Here is a 19,670-nt window from a genome sequence, read left to right as displayed (position 1 = left end):
TATGATTAGTATGAAAGCAGAATAATGCTTGTTTGTGCTAATATACCTATCCCTGTTTAACCATAATGCATGGTAAACCTACAGGTAATAAAATACCAGTGCATTTCTGTGATATATGTTTGTCGATAGTCAATGCTACAACTGCAGCATATTTAACTATTATATGCCCCTAGTACTGGCATACCAGCTTTAGAATATGGTGTATAGTGTTAAAATGCCAAAAGTAATCCATACATGCATACCATTCCAATCATACATGCATGTGCTTTCATTCATACATGACATGATCTGTCAACTTCATCTATCTGCATCTAAACATCATTCATCTGCTTTTATAAAGAGGTTCTATGACTGACTTAAGAGTTGAGGTGCTAAGTTGCCTGATAAATTATAGCTGTCAAAAATATCAGATATGCTTGTTATTATATATTTAAACATTCTATTCCAGGATAAATGCCCTTGGGAAATAGGGTTTATACTACACTACATTTGTCCTGCTACTAAGGCTCCTTTGAAAAAAGTGGACCCCTTCATTGCCAATAACTCAGCAAAGCGCTACACTGTCCCTGAATTGTGTCAGAGTCAGAGTCATTCTTATGGCTGCTTGCTCCCAATGAGCAACACTTTTATATGTTAATATCCAGTTCTGGATAATCCCTAGAGTCCAGTTACTGGCCTCTGATTTCCTTTCATCTTTTTTCTTTCAAATTAAACTTGCACACACTGTCTGTCTCATGCCCCTTCTACTTCTGTTTCTCCCTCCATCTACATGTAAATCACTTTCACATCCTTTCATTATCCGCTTCCCTCCATCTCTGTAAAGTATCCATCTCCCTCTGCCTACCTGACCCTACATTTCTTGGTCCCTTGTTATATCTCTCAGCGAATTGTACATTCACAATTCATTTATTAAAGGAGAACTTTGGCCTTCAGAGCATTTAGCATAACTAAATTAATGTCTGAAAATTACCTATACCTTGCATCTTTTCAGGTTAATTGCTTTGGAGATATTTTGTTTGAAAGTAAGGAACCATTTTACCCCAAGGAGTTTGAGTTCTGTGGTAAATTGTAGTAAAACTAGGATATGTTTCAATCTCCTGTCCTGAAGTTCTCTCCCTCGTGCCACCCTAAGAAAATATACCTGTATAAATTAGCAAGATGTTACCTCTCAACATGCAAATGGTCAAAGATGGACACTTTGGTTAGAGGTGACTATTGAAGTAAAGCTTTACCAAACCATTGTGTGTGACTTCATGACCTAATGATAACTAAATATGAAATTAGGTAAAATGGTATTATTGTGATACACACACACATACCCTGCAAACATTCTAAGATAATAGAAAAGTGAAATTTCAAGGGAGCAAAAGGGTAAAGAGACATTTTGGTTCAAAAGAGGTAGGGGCCAAGAGGCACTTGGGAGGTTTGAACAACAATCCAGTTAACAAAAGATAAGCAGATACTAATAGGAAAGTTTAATCATGTAGCTGCACAGAACAGGCAATTAACACAATTGCTCTGATGGCTTTTATATAAGATGGGTTTCTTATACATAACTTCTTTTCGTCTGAAATCCATGGGCTCTTTCACTCACACTCTCTAACAAACTCTGAATGTCTCCCTACCTTATCCGCCGCTTCTGCTTCCATGCCTCGCAGCTCCACTTCCATGTCATGAAACTTTGCTTCTCTGCCTCATGTCTTCTTGTTCTTCTCCCTTCTCCTCTCTTTTTTCCTTTCTCTACTTTTTTCAGCCACATTTCCACGGATATAACCTCCCGGTGAACTTCCGCCAAAATGCTGGAGCTTCCGTTTATGTCCTTCCCCCAGATTGGAGGGTCAGTGTTGAGGGCGTTACTGGAAGCTCCACCATTTAGCCAAAATGAAGCCAAAAGCTTCCAGTGACGTCCTCTTCCCGGGATGGTGGATCGAGGGAGAGGTCACTGGAACCTCCACCAAGAAGATGCAGAGCAAGAAGATGCAAAACATGTAAGCAGAGGTGCAAGACACATAGGTGGAAATAGTCGGCAGTGAAGGTAGGGAGACATTCAGACAGCATGAGAGAGTGAGAAAGTCAGTGAGAGTAAATGGGCCTTGATTTTTGGCCAAAACGAGTGGGCAGGAAATGAAAATGTAACTCTCGTTCAGATTTGGAAGAGGATCCTCGCTGCAGCAAAAGAAGGCACACTGTCACAGTACAATAGACAAAAACCAAAATACTGTCTGCGCTTCTCACCCTAATAAAGTTGGCAACAAATATATAAACATAATATAAATGAGAGGTTTTGGTTATATGAATTGGCCAAAGACATAATTAAGCTCACCCGCCACGTCAAGGCACACTCTCAATAGGGTACAGTAGAGCCAGATCCAACCAGTGGTCAGCGGTAGTCAGGAAACAAGCACGAGTCAATACCAGAGATCAAAATATTATCAAAAATGCTAGTGAAGTACAGAGGCACTATCACAGGCAATGTCTCGCGACCACTGTCTCGTATACCAGCTCCCCTATGTTTGTGTCCTGCTGTCCTCCTGTCCCTTATACCCGTATACTGTTCCTGTACCGCTTCCTTACTGCCTGTCTCCGGTATTTTGACTCCTGGACCGTCTCCTGACTTTGTTTGCTGCCGGCCCTGATCCATGTCTGTTTACTGTTGACGAGATTGTCGCCGCCTGCCTTGACCCGTGCCTGCTTACCGTTTATGAGATTGTCGCTGCCTGCCCTGACCCGTGCCTGTCTATCGTTTACGAAATTATTCATCATTCATATTCAACTGCTGGTTATAACAAAATAGCACAATCATAAAATAAAACATGGTAACAAAAAAATGAAATGACCCCTCTTCAAAAGTCCCCATTAGCATCAATGACAGCATTCAGTATTTTGTGATAGTCTGCAATTCTTGCAGGTGGTATAGCTGCCCGTTTGTCATGGCAAAATGCCTCCAGGTCATGGAAAGTCTTTGGTTGGCTTGCATGAACCGCATGCTTGAGATTTCCCCAGAGTGGCTCGATGATATTAAGGTCAGGAGACTGTGATGGCCACTCCAGAACCTTCACCTTTTTCTGCTGTAACCACTGAAAGGTCAACTTGGCCTTGTGCTTAGGGTCCTAGGGGGTCCCATGCACAGCTTTCGTGCAGAAGAATGCAAATTGTCTGCCAGTATTTTCTGATAACATGCTGCATTCATCTTGCCATCAATTTCCACAAGATTAGCTTTGCCTTTAGAGCTCACAGACCCCCAAAACATCAGTGAGCCACCACCATGCTTCACAGTCGGTTTGGTATTCTTTTCAATATAGGCCCTGTTGACCCCTCTCCCTACACAGTGCTTATATTTGTGACCATAAAGCTCTATTTTGGTCTCATCACTCCAAATTACAGTATGCCAGAAGCTGTGAGGTGTGTCAAGATGTTGTCGGGCATATTGTAACCATGCTTTTTTGTGGCATTGGCGCAGTAAAGGCTTCTTTCTGGCATCTCATTTTTGTCGAAGTATCATATTCTGCAACAACCACACCATCTTTTTCCAGAGCAGCCTGTATTTCTCCTGAGGTTACCTGTGGGTTTTTCTTTGTATCCCGAACAGTTTATCTGGCAGTTGAGGCTGAAATCTTCCTTGGTCTACCTGACCTTGACTTGGTATCAAGAGATCCTAGAATTTCCCACTTTTTAAGAAGTGACTGAACAGTACTGACTGGCATTTTCAGGGCTTTGGATATCTTTTTACATCCTTTTCCATCTTTATAAAGTTTCATTACCTTGTTGCGCGAGTCTTTTGACAGTTCTTTTCTGCTACCCATGGCTCATGACAGATGTAGCTTCGACTCACGGGCCAGGCTCAGCTCAGTTGCTCAAATAAATAAAACACCAACACACAAGATGGGTTTGAACAGGCCACAGCCATTTTATTTAACAGTCATTGTCCTGTAAAACCTGAAATAATAAACATAGATGCGTTAACAGAGACAATGACGTAACCAAAACCAACCTACCTTGCCGAGTTATCCAGGTACCATACCACACACCAATTTTGGGAGGGGACATACCAGGATGCCCCAACCCGGACCTGAGGTTCCGAGCACCACTCCTTGCAAGGAACCTCCCACCGGTTATGACCACCAATGATCATACCACCACATTAACCCCTTGGACACCTGGCAAGCTACCGCCATGAGCCCATCCCTTGACACCTCAAGCCGGATGGGCTCCCCCACAAAAGAAAGCTTGGCCCCTTCAAAACCCACTGCCACTCACAGAATCAAGAAATCTGCACCAAATGCCTACAAAAACCTATCCAGCACCACAAACCAGCCCATCCACCTTTGCTGCCTCTGGACAAAGCACACCAGCAGTGTAACCATTACGCATAGGCAATGCTCAATACCCCTCTAACTCATGTAAGGTGCTAACAACAGCCACACCACCTGTACCAACCCTCACATAAGCAACATAAATGAACAAACTCATAACTGAACAAGTTTTGTAATGTCGAGCCACCAAGGTCCAACAACCCACACCAAAATTTCCATCCCACAAGCACCAAACCCTCTGGGTAACCCAGCTGCACAAACACTATGCCCAACTGCGGCCCCCCCCGACGGGCTCAGTTCTCCAACCACAGTTCCACCACATCCCCAAAACCAGTGAATGCCGATAGGTGACCCCCACAAACCGGCACCCCCCAGCAAGAAGAAGAACCAAAACAATCTTACTCATAACCAAAATTGTGTAATGGCAACCCAACCACCACCAAAAACGCCATCACCAAGCACCAAAACCCCTGGGAAACCCAGATGCAAACCGCTATACCCAACTGCGGTCCCCGTCGGGGTCATAACTCTTGAGAATGGCTGATAACCTGCCTACCAAAAGAGCCCACAGAGGGGAGAAGCAACCCGAGCCCCCCCCCCGACCACCAGCCTCAAACACCATTTGCATGGTGAGGCAGCCAAGCCGACCGAGCCAACATCCATCCTGATGTACCCGGAAGAACACCATCCGCTGGTATAACCCCCCAAAAGCCCATCCACATGGCATCATCGGGCACAATAGACAAACCAAACCTGCCCACCAAGACCCCGAATGGTGTACCCCCAACTCCATCTGCCGAGGCCGCTTCCAATGAAGCAAGAACAAGAATCAGCGATACTTCTATGCAACACCCGAACGAAAACATGCACCACCAAGCACCAATTGTTCCAAACACTTCCCCGCGGCCTGCAGAGCAAGAGCTCACTGACCAGCAAGTCAGCTCTCAGCACCTGATTCACCCCACCTTACACATAGTTACCCGAATCAGAGCTCTCCAGCTCCCGAAAAGCCAAACCGAATCCAGACCAGGGAAATATAACAAACCTATGCACCAGCAAGTTTCCAATCGCTCAGAGTAAGTGCACGAAAAACCGAAGGAACCCAGAAAAGATGGTGACCTCTTAGACGTACAAGAAGCAGATCAAAATCAGACAGCGGCACCCAAAACAGGAGACTCGCCCCGCAGCCCCACTAAATCACCTTGGGCCACGTAGTACATACCACCCCAGCGCAACCCCCAGTGTACAAACACAGCAACCGCACACGCCACAGTATATAACCCTAGTAGTTGCGTGCCCACAACACCAGCGTACCCCTCCTTCAACCCCAATATATCCCTGCGCAGCCCGGCCTCAGCCCGCTTGAAGTCTTTGGACAAACCGTAGACCCCATGGCCCCGGGAAATGCTGACAGGCACTCTTCCTGCAAAGCGAATCAACCATCCCAACAGAATCAGCTTCAAACCCCATGACGGAACCATTTGGTCCCCCACCGCTATCCCCTAGGCACCAACAAAACAGCTCTCTCTATGGCGACCCCCCCTGAAAACGTTACCCCCATACAACAAACCTGACAAACAGAGCCGATCCCTAGTGAGGAGACTCCCTCCAATACATCGCACCCCAGTCATGCTGAACCCAGTACCGAAAGTTTCAGAAACCCGCGGTACCGGTGCCCCCTTTACCTTAACCTCGTCCCATCAACGCTTCCCAGAGGAAGCCAGAAACAATTTCCCTCATGCCTCTTGTCCCCCTCCTCCATCTTAACATGACCCCCAGGCCAACCGGGGACACTGCTCAGGAGACATAATCCACCTCAGAAAAACAACCATCAACATCGCCTTCCTGCTGCAACCCTTCAACCATGCAATTTGTCACATCAACAGATAACCCGTACCCCCTCACCCCAAAACCCCAGTATGACTCTACTTGATTGCAGGCGACCTGGACAAATGCAGCTACACACCACAACAACGCAAGGGTTCCCTGTGTAAAGCTGCCTGTGCAACCCACTCAAGAAGCAGCTACAGGAGGGGCCAATAAAGGGGGGGGGGACACAAACATTTCCAACACACCGTCACATAGAAAACATAAAAAAGTAGTGATGGGAAGTTCTGATCATGAAAGTGAATCGGATCATTTCGATTCGTTCACTGAAATGATCCGATTCATGATCCGAATCTTCGGATCACTCAGTGTGACTCACAGGAGTTACTGTTTTCCAGTAACTCCGTGCAGGCACACTAACGATTGGCCCCGCCCCTTTCATTATGAATCCTCCCCCCTGCCTCCAGTGATGTCAATGAAGGCAGATAGTCGTTCAAAGATTCGGATCTTACAGGGATCCGAATCTTACAGTGATCCGGATCACTGTAAGATCCGGATCATTGTAAGATCCGGATCTTTGAACGACTCTCTGCCTTCATTGGGATTCTAATCATTCAGAGAATATCACCATACTGTTATAAATAATACATTAATAATCACTGCCCCCAGGATTTACATTCCCCTTTACCTGCAACTGCACCTTAAGCTAACTTTATTAAATTAATTAAATTAACCCTCACCATTAAATTAACCCTAAACACCCCATCAACCATGTCTGCCCCTAAAATTAACCCTTAACACCCCATCAACCATGACTGCCCCTAAAATTAACCCTTAACACCCCATTAAGCATAACTGCCCCCAAATTAACCCTAAACACCCCATTAAGCATAACTGTCCACAAATTAACACTAAAGACCCCATTAAGCATAACTGCCCCTAAATTAACACTGAAGACCCCATTAAGCATAACTGCCCCTAAATTAACCCTAAACACCCCGTTAAGCATAACTGCCCCCAAATTAACCCTAAACACCCCATTAAGCATAACTGCCCCCAAATTAACACTAAAGACCCCATTAAGCATAACTGCCCCCAAATTAACCCTAAACACCCCATTAAGCATAACTGCCCCCAAATTAACCCTAAACACCTCATTAAGCATAAATGCCCCTAAATTAACACTAAAGACCCCATTAAGCATAACTGCCCCTAAATTAACACTAAAGACTCCATCAACCATACCAATTTATTATCTGGTAATTTATCTGGAGTACATGCAATTAATTTAGGGGCAGTTATGGTTAATGGAGTATTTAGGGTTAATTTCAGGGGCCGTTATGGTTAATGGGGTCTTTAGGGTTAATTTCAGGGGCCGTTATGGTTAATGGGATCTTTACGGTTAATTTCAGGGGCAGTTATGGTTGATGGGGTATAAGGGTTAATTTTATGCTGATGACTGAGGGTTAATTTAATTAATTTAATAAAGTTAACTGTAGGTGCAGTTATAGGTAAAGGGGGGGCAAACTCAGGGGAATCTAAATCCTGGGGGCAGTGTGAACATTATTAATGTATTTATTTATAAAAGTATGGTATCAGTAATATTCTCTGAATGATTCGAATCTCTGTAAGATCCGGATCCCTGTAAGATTCGAATCATTTGAATCATTTGAATCTTCGGATCATTCGACTCTTCGAACGACTCTCTGACTCTATGAGTCATCGTTCCTCTGTGAATTAATGAGCTGTAACCTGACCCCAGAGTCTGTGTCTGAGTGCTCTGCAGATGACTCACAGCTCTAGGATCAGGTTACAGCTGCATGATTCACAGACTGAACCGCTACAAATGAATCGTTCAGTCTACTGAACCGATTCATCCGGATCACTAAAAAGAACCGGATCAAATGAACGATTCGTTCATGATCCGGACATCACTAATAAAAAGTGACAGCAGATAATAACCATTAGGCCCATCCAGTCTGCCCAATCTCTGAGTACTTTCCTTAGTACCTGCCCTTATCCTATATCTAACTCGGTCTTATGCCTATCCCATGCCTGGTCAAACGTTTGTACCGTATTAACATCTACCACTTCTGCTGGAAGGCTAGTCCATGCATCCACTACCCTTTTCAGGAAGTAATATTTCCTGATGTTACCTTTAAACCATTGCCCCTCTAGCTTATGACTATGTCCTCTTGCAGTGGTAGTGCTTCCTTTATCTCCCTTTATCTTGTTGATTCCCCTTAAGCATTTAAACATTTCAATCACATCCCCCTGTCACGTCTGTCTACCAGGTTTCACCTCCCTCCAACCACCGATTAGACTGACAGCTCTCAAGAGCAGAGCCATGCTTTCCCCCTGCAGTGGTCCGTCAGTGACCGTGACCTTAAACCATTCCACTGCCCCCAAATAAAACATTGTTACGGAACCTGCCAGAACCACACAAACAAATGCAATGTAACCTGCAAAGAAACTAAAGCCAATATAAACTTCCCAGGAAACTCCCCACTATACGCTCCATAGATACCGCACTACAGCCCCTGAAAAACATCTCAGCATCAACCCCCACTTGTGCACCCGATGTAAATAACATGCGGAAAAGACTTAATAAAACACCAGGTAAGGTTAAACAAAATGGATCCTTACCCCTGTGATCACCAAACTTAAATATCCTCCTACCAAAACTCCTCCCCTAACATCCACAATTCCTGCCTTAGCCTAGCCCTGCTCAGCACTCTGTCAGGGCCCACTCTAGTCCATTCTGGCCCCCGTGGGCTTCAGTATCTAGCCTGCTCAGTGCATCCATGTGAGAGCTAACAAACTTGCCTATTTATGCACAGACACTAATTGCAATTTAAAAAGCCACAGGTTTGGGAAATGAACCTTTAATTGCCGTTTTAACCTTTATGTATTACCTTGTGTGTCTGTAACAAGGCCAAACATTCACTAGCCTTAAATTAAATTAATTTTTGTGGCATGATCAGTAATATTTTCAAAATTAATGCTAACATTTCACAATTTCTGCAAGGGTATGCAACCTTTTGAGCACAACTGTAAACTTATTAAGTTCACAGTGCATTGAGTTGGATACAGAGAGAATAGTGTTGTGAACACGTTTTTCGCACTGAGCTACTTTATTAGCATTTTAATTGGTTCTAAATTAACAGGGTTCACATTTATTATAAGTTAAGATTTAATTGACCAACAATAAACATAAGTAATTAAGAATGTTAAAACTGAAATTTCAAAATATGAATTAGTCTGATCCATTTCAATGTTTAAAGATAGGCTACTCTTGGCACCATTAATAAACCTATTGAAGCAATACTAAGTTGTGTTTTTCACATTTACCCCCTCACATATAATCAATCTAAAGATGTCAATTCATATACGTGAGGATGCACACATAAGGATTTACCTTAATATATTATTATACTAACTTATCATTGTTCTTAATGATGCTCTTGTTATTATCATTATTCTCATAAAGACTGGTATTGTTTGTTTCCCTTCTTCTGAAATGCCAATTTCCAGCCTTGTACTATAATAACATTCCTTACATATGTCTAATTTTTCTCCAACTTTCACTGCCCCCTCATGTCCACATCCCTTTCTGCTACATTCTTCCTATCACCATTTCTCATCATCTCTATATACTCTGACTGCATTGAAACCAGTCCAGTTTCAAAGCGGTTTATATAATTTATCCTTAGGATGTGAAACTTCACAGTGGGAACAGTAGAGTCCTTAGTATGTCGATTAGACACAGGTATATTTGTGGGCCACAATTTTCCACTAGGCAATGTTGGCTTGCTCATAAGTGTGCTGAGCCGTGAGCAGCAATCACTAAAGGTGAAGGCGTATGAGAAAATAATCATCAGAATGCTTCTAGTTTAGAAATGTGCATAGGTTCTCAGAATTTTAATTTGCAGCTCTACCTCCCAGAGAACCAGAATCCCATATTACATAGAGTAGTCTCTTTATTGCTGTTGCGTCTGCTAGCATTGCCTTCTAGGGATATAATATAAGTAACTGTTATCTAATGTAAGTAGGACATGATAGGTTTTATGTTTATAGGGGTATATGATTTGTTAATCTGGCATTTAGTAAGTACACTATATTGAAAAAAGTATTGAGGCACCTGGTCATTACGTCAACAGGGTGTTTGATGACATCACATTCTAAATACATAAATGTTAATAAGAAGTAAGTTCCTCTTTGCAGCTATAACAGCTTCCACTCTTTTAGGAAGATTGAAGGCTGAAGGCGACATACCAAGAACGTTTGGACAATGCTGTGCTTCCAACTTTGTGGGAACAGTTTGAGGAAGACCCTTTTCTATTCCAGCATGACTATGCACCCATGCACAAAGCAAGGTCCATAAATACATGATTAGATGAGTTTGGTGTGAAGGAACTTGACCGGCCGCACAGAGCCCCTGACCTCAACCCCATCAAGCACCTTTGGGATTAATTGGAATGGAGATTGCGAGCCAGGCCTTCTTATCCAACATCAATGCCTGACCTCACAAATGCTCTACTGGATGAATGGGCACAAATTCACACAGAAACAGTCTAAAATCTTGCGGAAAGCCTTCTCAGAAAAGTGGAAGCTGTTCTAGCTCAATGGCGGGACTCAGTTCGTATTAACGTCTATGTATTTAGAATGCAATATTATAAGAGTCCCTGTTGGTACAATGGTCAAGTGTCTCAATACGTTTGTCCATAAAGTGTATGTAGCTGTTATATAGTGGTTATTTTAATCTTCATTTCAGGTAGATTTTGTTTCTGTTGAGATCTATTGAACCAGAAAAACAAAAGCTTAAAATAATAAATTAATGGAGGAGCAATTAAAACTTTGCAAGTGTGAATTCACTTTTTATTAATAATGAATAAGAGTAGGATAGTGTCCTGTAAATGTTGGAGGCTCTTTTTAGAGCCTCTTTTTGTTTAAAAAAACAAACAAAAACAAAACAAAAAACATCAGAGTTCTGGTATTATAAAGAATTACATGACTGTAGACATCATCTATTTTCTTCATTCTAGAAATAATGATGCCGACACTCATTTGGAAGTGAAAGCTTCACTAAATCACTAAGAACATAAAAATACTTTGTAACAATATTCATTCCGAACAAAATTACCAATGTGAATATACAGTATTTTCAATGTAATATATAGCCACTAAATAAACAAAATCAACAAATAACATTTCACCACGGGAAATCTTTAAAATATGTAAAGAACTGTCTATTGTTGATTATTTAAAACAGAAATGAGCCAGAATAAGGCCAGTCATGTGTTAGTTACTCTCTCAAACACAGCTGGTAAAATTGTACTAGGGAAATAATAAGATAGAAATAGAAAATATTTTGACTGATACTGTAGTCTTTGTTTTCAGTAAAAGGAGACATTTGTTTAATGTAAAAATTACTAATATTATTAATACACACAGCTGATTTTAGGTAGCAAATCTATGATCCAACCAGTGACTTCTTTCCAAAGGCTTATTCATTCTCTATATATCCTCTTTCATTTGGAAGGCATTAATGCAAAATTAGACTTCTATCCATATAAATAAAGTGAGAAGATAAAAAATCTGTACCTAAAATAAAGTTAAATTGTTATAATCCTGTACTAACGAGAAACACTTCTGAGCATTTAAAAAAAACCACAAACTTAATGCACCAAAACCATAATGGTAAAGATCTATTGGATTGGGTTGGGTGAGATACCACGTCCTTGCCTGCTAATACTAACAAAACAATATTCACTAAAACATACTTCCCAACATTTAAAAATGTGAAAGAGGGACACTTTTTTTGAAAAAAATCTCGCGACACTCACCAATACAAGCAATTGCACTTTACAATGTCACGCTTGCATTGCTACTTAAAACATGCTTCGTTTTTGTCAGCAGTCATGCATATTAAAAATAACCAACACATTGAATTGAATTCCCATGAGGCTCAGTCAGACATACTACTTCCATGATGCTGGCTAAGTGTCATGGGAAATGCAGCAACAGTAAAGCTGCAGATGCTAGCTGTGAACTAAAATTCCCATGATTATCAGCCAGCCAGGTGTCCACCATAATGCTGTCTGAGCATCATTGGAAGAGTAGATTTTTTTTTTAATTAAAAAGGCTAATGTTAGCCTCCCTCCGAGGACCCCTACACACTGCCCATAAACACACATATACATATACACTGCCTTTACACACACACATATACACATACACTGCCCTTACACTCACATATATACACGTACGCTGCCCTTACACACACACACACACACATACATGTACACTGCCCTTACACACACACATACATGTACACTGCACTTAAACACACACATATACACTGCCCTTACACACACATATACACATACACTGCCTTTACACACCAGCTAACAAATACCTATACTGCTCTTACACACACACCGGGCCATACACACACACAAGCTTACAAACACATACATACACTGATCTTACACCCCTTTCTCCCAATCTCTTACATCTTCAACCATCCTTCTGCCTCCATCCTGTATCCTGCATCCTGTGGTGGGGGCGCGATTTACTACTCCCTCATCACTAAACGTCGGCTATTGCTGCAGAGTGCAGGGATGACGTCATATCCCCACGCTTGGCATTATTTGCCGGCATGTAGTAATGAGGGAGCCAGACCTTGCGCCGACTGAAGGGAGATTGCGATCTCCCAGCTAGTCAGCATGCTGCAGCTGCTGATCGCGTATCTGTGCGCCCCCCTCGCACCTGAGGTGAGTACGGATCTCATCTCACCCTTCCTCTGCCCCTGCATAGCGGGACAGAGGAAGGGATAGGTGGGACAGCGGGACAGAGACCCAAAATCGGGACTGTCCCGCCTAAATCGGGACAGTTGGGGGGCATGCTAAAATGAAAGTTATTTGTGAGTGTCTGGAACCTTCATTTTTTGTAGTTTCATGCAAGGGCATGCAAGGTGAATAAAAACTTGCATGTCCTATTCCAATACTTAAAAGAAATTAGTGAAAAAGTGGACAAAAAGTATATCACTTTTTTTATTACCCATTCAGCATTGTCAAATGATGCCCTCTCGTTCTCATCTTCGGGCTAGTGAAATGGACTATCCAAAAAATAAAATACAAAATAAAAGAGGCTTGACAAAAAAAGTAAAACACTGGCACCTCACCTATTTTTTTAGCCTATGGACTCTATTCAAGTCAAAGGGGACCACTGAAGTTGGTATACCAATATATAGGTATTACCAATTTATAAAGAGACATTTTTGCATTCTCATCTATTATTCATCCCCCCTTTTAATAGTGGATAACTTGCATGCCCTTGCAGAAACTGATTGTGCACTGCTGGAAAGTCTTCTAGGACCCCTAAATCTTTTTCCACAATGGATTTTCCCAATAAGCAGAAATTCACTTTATAATTAGCATGCTTGTTTTTCTCCCCAGATGAATAATTTTACATACGTTGTAATACATCTGTCATTTTTCTATCAGTCTCTGGTTTTGTCTAAATTACATTAATTTCTGATACAATTATCTTGTATAATTGTGTGCCATCCACAAAATTACCTTACATCATTTTGTGCCATCCACAAATAGTGTGATATTGCTTTCAATATTGCTAATAAATTAAATAGAATAGGACTAAAGATAGACCGTTGGTGTACTCCACTCAAAGTGTTTGCCACAGCAGCCCTCCGTATTTTGTCTTTAAATCCAAGCGCAAATACTGCTGTTGCTGGCTCTCTCCGTTACCAGTTCACCAGACAGTTTTCCACAGTTTAGTCTTAGCTCTGGTAACCATGACTTTACCATAATTGATATCATTGCCTGGCAGTTTGAGGAAGCAGGTGTCTGCTGTTAAAAGCCTCTTCCTGTCACTGTACCTTTGCCAGATTGTTGTGGTTGGGGTCTATACTTTAAGCTGCTGGTTCTACTTACTTGTTACTGATTCTGGACCTCCTGAATTTGCTGCCTTCTCCTACCTACTTATAATGGCTTGCTTGACTACACTTACCACCTCTTTGTTCCAGCTGATCAGACCTGCTGTCATATCTAAGACCATACAGCTGCTCTAGAACTTCTAGCAGAAAATCTTGCTGACTTGGCTGCTGGACTCCAAACTAGAGGACTGCATTGGGATGCGGGTCCCAGGGGACACAAATGCGGGATTGGACATATATGTGGCAGGAGCAGGTGGGATTGGACATATATGTTGCGGGAGCGGGCGGATCAGACACATATGTGGCGGGAGCGGGCGGATTGGACACATATATTGCGGGAGCGGGCGGGAGTGGAACACACACATTGTGGGATCGGGCGGTAATGGTCAGAAATTCAGCAGGAGCAGGATTAAAAAAACAGTCCCGCGCAGGACTCTACGCCAAATTTACTTAACATATCAATACACTCCCATTATTAGTAAACTAAGGGAAAACACATAAAAAGGTATTGCACACTCCTCAAATTTGTGATATAAGAACGAGATTACAAACTGTATTCTACCCCACTGTCTCTGGAAAAGCATTTCAACCTGGTAGTTTTGCCTTGGCAAAATGAGGTACAAAACAGGTTTATCTGGACCCTATCACTATGGGTCTAGCAGACCAGCTAGACTATACAGCACAGACAGTTTAAAGCATGGTTTTGACATCATTAATTTAGAATATTTACATACATACAATTAGGAATCAAAATAAATAGAATTAAATTGATCAACAAATTCATTATTGAAAACATATATTTAAGTTGACTTTGTCAAAGCAGATTATTAATATAAAGTAACCAATACATTTCAAGAATCACAAATTCAGGGAAACATTTTCATTAAGATTTGTATTTTAGATTTTTTTAAAATATTTTCCCATCATGCCCATTTATCTGTTCCCCACTATTTAGTGAATTTGCATTTCTCACTCACTCACTGTTCACTGCAAATAATCATCCAATACAGCAAATAATTGCTATTATTATTAATAGCACAGTGACAAGAGACTTAATTACTAACCCTCTGTGACTATCATATGCAATCAAGTATGCATGGACTAATCAAACAAAATATGTCAGCAGAATTCACTATTTCTGTTTGGTTTTATCATTAGTATTATGGGCACTATATTACAATAACTATTGTATTTTGTGAGTTTATTTTGCTTTATAACAGTGGATATGCTCAGGGCTGGACTGGAGGTAACAAGGCAACCCTGATGGGCACCAGTGTACAAGAAAGATATAGTGGAGCTGGAGAGGGTTCAAAGACGGGCAACCAGAGTAATAAGGGGAATGGGAGGACTACAGTACCCAGAAAGATTATCAGAATTGGGGTTATTTAGTTTGAAAAAAAGACGGCTTAGGGGGGACTTAATAACTATGTATAAATATATAAGGGGACAGTACAGAGATCACTCCCAGGACCTATTTATACCCAGGACTGTATCTATAACAAGGGGACATCCTCTACGGCTGGAGGAAAGAAGGTTTCTACACCAGCACAGACGGGGGTTCTTTACAGTAAGAGCGGTGAGATTATGGAACTCTCTGCCAGAGGAAGTGGTGATGGTAAACTCAATAAAAGAGTTCAAAAGGAGCCTGGACGTGTTTCTTGAAAGCAATAATATTACAAGTTATGGATATTAGATTAATAGGGACAGAACGTTGATCCAGGGATTTATTCTGATTGCCATATTTGGAGTCGGGAAGGAATTTTCCCCCTGGTATGGGGCAATTGGCATCTGCTTCATAAGGGTTTTTTGCCTTCCTCTGGATCAACACAGTAGGGACACAATATGTATATAGGTTGAACTTGATGGACTTTGGTCTTTTTTCAACCTTATGAACTATGTTACTATGTTACTATGATACTTTAAGACCGCTGGCCACCTATGTTTTTCAGGTGTGCCAGATGGCCAGTCCGAGCCTAGATACACTCAATTAGCAAGAAAAAAAAATGTGTACATACAACTTAAATAGCACATGGTCTTAAGTTCATTTAACATTAATTATATGCAAGATATTTAGCCCACTGAGTGCAAGTTTAAAGTTCAGGGACACAATTCACATTATTTCTAAGTAATTGGTTGAGTAAATCTTGCTTTATTGTGAATATTGGTCCCTGCAGCATCTGTTGATCACTGCCCATCCATAGCGCTTCTTACAAGGTAACACACTGAAGATACAAAGTGTCACAGTGACATTTGCAGACTGTGTCCCTCCTCTATTGTTCTGGCAGACACCTTGTCCCATGTGAGTCTCTTACAGCATCATTGTAGAATCAAATCTCTCTTCTGCTGCCCTTCAAGTATATGAATGGGAGCTGGTCTTCTGGGATTCTGGTATTGTCACCTTATCTGAGCCTCTCTTCGCTCCCAACATCTTATCTTCTCCGCCCAATGCTCCTTCAGAAGGAGAAACAGTAACAAATTAGCAGGTTGAAGATGTCCATGTATTAACCCCTACTTGTCATTGATACCCATTTTCAGTAGGAGAAAGTGCATGATTTTGTTCAGTAAGAGCCTGTTGAATACATTATATATCTTTCACCAAATTCATTGGCAAACACTTTTTGTTTATGAGATGTACACAATGCTAGGCTCCCACTCTGAATAAGTGTGATTATGTTTATATTCCATGAGAACAAAATAACTTGAGAATTGTGTCATACATTTGTCATTCACCGAGTCACGTCAAAACTTTGAGTAAACACAATATTAGAGACTAAATTGATCAAAATATAGGCAGCCATTAAGGCATAGTTCTTCATATTTGGAACTAAAAGTGTTTGTTTATAGTAAGCATTTATGGTGAATATTTTTAGGAAACATTAAAATCTATATTCATAATAATCGATTTAATTGTTTTCTGTTCTAGCTTGTGTATCAGCACTGCAGGTAAACCAGCAAAATCCTCGTGGAGTGAAAGTTTTGGAGGTCAATGATAAAAATGCAATAGCGACAGGGTATAAGCAATTTTGCACTACATTTTTTCAGTAATGCATCAACAAAAAAAGTAGATCAATGCAAAAATCTATACAATCACTGTTAAAAAAAAATGTATATCATGCATGATTTTTGTCAATAGACCAATGTAATAGAGTCTTGTAAATGTGCATATATACATATCCTAATGTTGCATGAGCATGAGAGATGTTGACTCCACTTACAGGCATAGCTAATCAAGCAATATAAAAAACAACCACAGAATTTGGGTGTGAAAATGTAGTCAGAGACGGTGACTAACAAAACATAAATGAGTCAATATATACACACTGAAAACCAGCCCGGCTTTCTAAGTTATCCAGGTTCCAGGCCTTTAGGAAGGACATACCCGAATGCCTAAACCCAGACCATCTGAGGTTCCAAGCACCACTCGCTGCAAGGAAGCTCCTAAAGGTTGTTACCACCAATGATCTTTACCACAACCCTTGGATAATTGGCAAGCTTCTATCTCGACTGTCACAAAACGCAGCAACACTACCCAGAACCCCACTAAAAAGGAGGGGTGGTGGTAAAAAAACACCAGTTTTTTAGGCATTCCACTAATCATATAGTGGGGGTACCTTTATAAATTACCGACAATATAACTCAAGCTAGCAATTCCTTTAAAAAATAACCTATTCTGTGGTCGCCATTCAGTCTTCAGTAAATAGATCAGCCTCTGAATCAAAATGTAATCTGGAAATGTTGGACCCCTAAGATGTCTTTTCATAAGGGACCAAATACCGTTCTCGGGTTATCAGTTTAAATATAATTTCTATCTTAAATTCTCCATAAATCATTAGAGGTATAGACACCCTGGCCATGCTAGAGATACATTAAAGTCTTACTGCATAGGTGTCAGCATAATTGTTTAATGATAGTGCCAAAATCAACTGCTCTATATTGTTGTCTAAGCTCAGCATGTGATGAATGTATCTGACATACAGTATTTGATCACTAGTACTTTTTGGCAGAAAGCACCATTTAGTGGATTCAGTGATTCGTACAGCTCTAAATTCTTACAAACCGATTCCCACATTCCTTTTCCTAAAAAAAACCCAAAAAAACAGTGGCTTTGGTTTTTAAGATCACTTTGCCCACTCACCAGATTACACCAAAAATATCCATACGGTTTGTGATTAGCAGTAGCTGAGTTAGTGCTTGAGTATTATTACCGTAGGAAAAAAGTTTGTCCTTTTCAGCTGTTGCCAGGCCCATGACTGCAGGAGCCAATACTAACTCTACATGACATCTTTCTAAGCTGCTCTGTATGAAATCTTGAACAGAAAGCCAAGTACTCCATCTCATTCAGTGTGTTTAGTGTTGAACATACAATCCCTGTGACTTTATTTAAGATCAGGAGGAAACTCCATTTATACTTGCTTTCCTGGAATAGCCCAAAGCCCTTTTTGGCATATTACATGTTGACGTCCACATCTATAATATGTCTTAGCATAATGTGCATGTTAGGGAAATATATTTTGATCACGTGTTTGGTTTTGTGGATGAAATGTAATATAGAGGAAGAATTCCGGACACACTCACATATACATTTATTTATTTCTATCAATCACTCTGTTTGCCATCACCCATATAATGATTAAATAGATGGATAGATGGTTTAACATTACATTGCTTTTTTTCTGGAGGAAACAATTTTCTTCTATACTCGCTCTTCGGAATACTTTCTCAGCACTTTCTCAGTGGTGCAAAAGAAAAATTGCTTCCTGTGCTCCCTGCAAAACAAAAATGTAATTTCAAATGTCTTTACTTTAGTGAGGGGTTTGAAATGTTTACATATATAATGTGTGTGTGTGTGAATGTAAGCGTATTTCCCGTACAGGACAACACATTTTAGAAATTGTTTTCTTTCAATTACTGGTGAAACCAACTGAAAAATTTGACAAATTATTCAAAAACTGCAGGAATGTTTTAATTTTACATTGCTAATCATTAATAAAATGTTCTTTTAAATGTGAAATTTTAGATTTGTGGTCAGCGACAATTTATATTCCATGCTCTCAACAGTTCAGTGAGTAGTCCGATGACGTAACTATTATTAGTCTTATTAGTCTTCACTGGTTGTATGGAGGTAGGATTGGCCTATAATCATTTGCAAGTGTTTTGCTTGGCTTGATTACCATTGCCAACCTATTTCTTGCCTAGGGGTACTCCACTGATTAGAGCTATCTTGGTAGTCTTACTTACAGTGCTTTGCAGAAGTATTTGTCCTTTCCCGATTTGTTAGATTTTTTGTATATTTGTCACATTTAAATGTTTTAGATCATCCAACTATTTTTTAAATGTAAGTCAAAGACAACATGAGTAAACACAAAATACAGTTTATAAAAGATTGTTTCATTTATTGAAGGTAAAGAGTTCATCAAAACCTATATCACCACTGGCTTAACTACCCTTTTAGGGGGCAGGGTTCGACCACTGGGACCCCTTCTTCCTGTCTCCTCTTACCGGTTTAAAATAGTTTAGAAATCATGAAACCGAGGCTGCAGGAGCGGAGAGAGGTAAGCGGGGGCCAGAGGTGG

The sequence above is a fragment of the Sceloporus occidentalis genome, unplaced genomic scaffold (genome assembly GCF_023333645.1).
Source record: "Sceloporus occidentalis isolate IW3139 unplaced genomic scaffold, rSceOcc1.0.p SCAF_35, whole genome shotgun sequence".
Taxonomy (NCBI): Eukaryota; Metazoa; Chordata; class Lepidosauria; order Squamata; family Phrynosomatidae; genus Sceloporus; species Sceloporus occidentalis.
Note: the sequence above shows the minus strand (reverse complement) of the source record.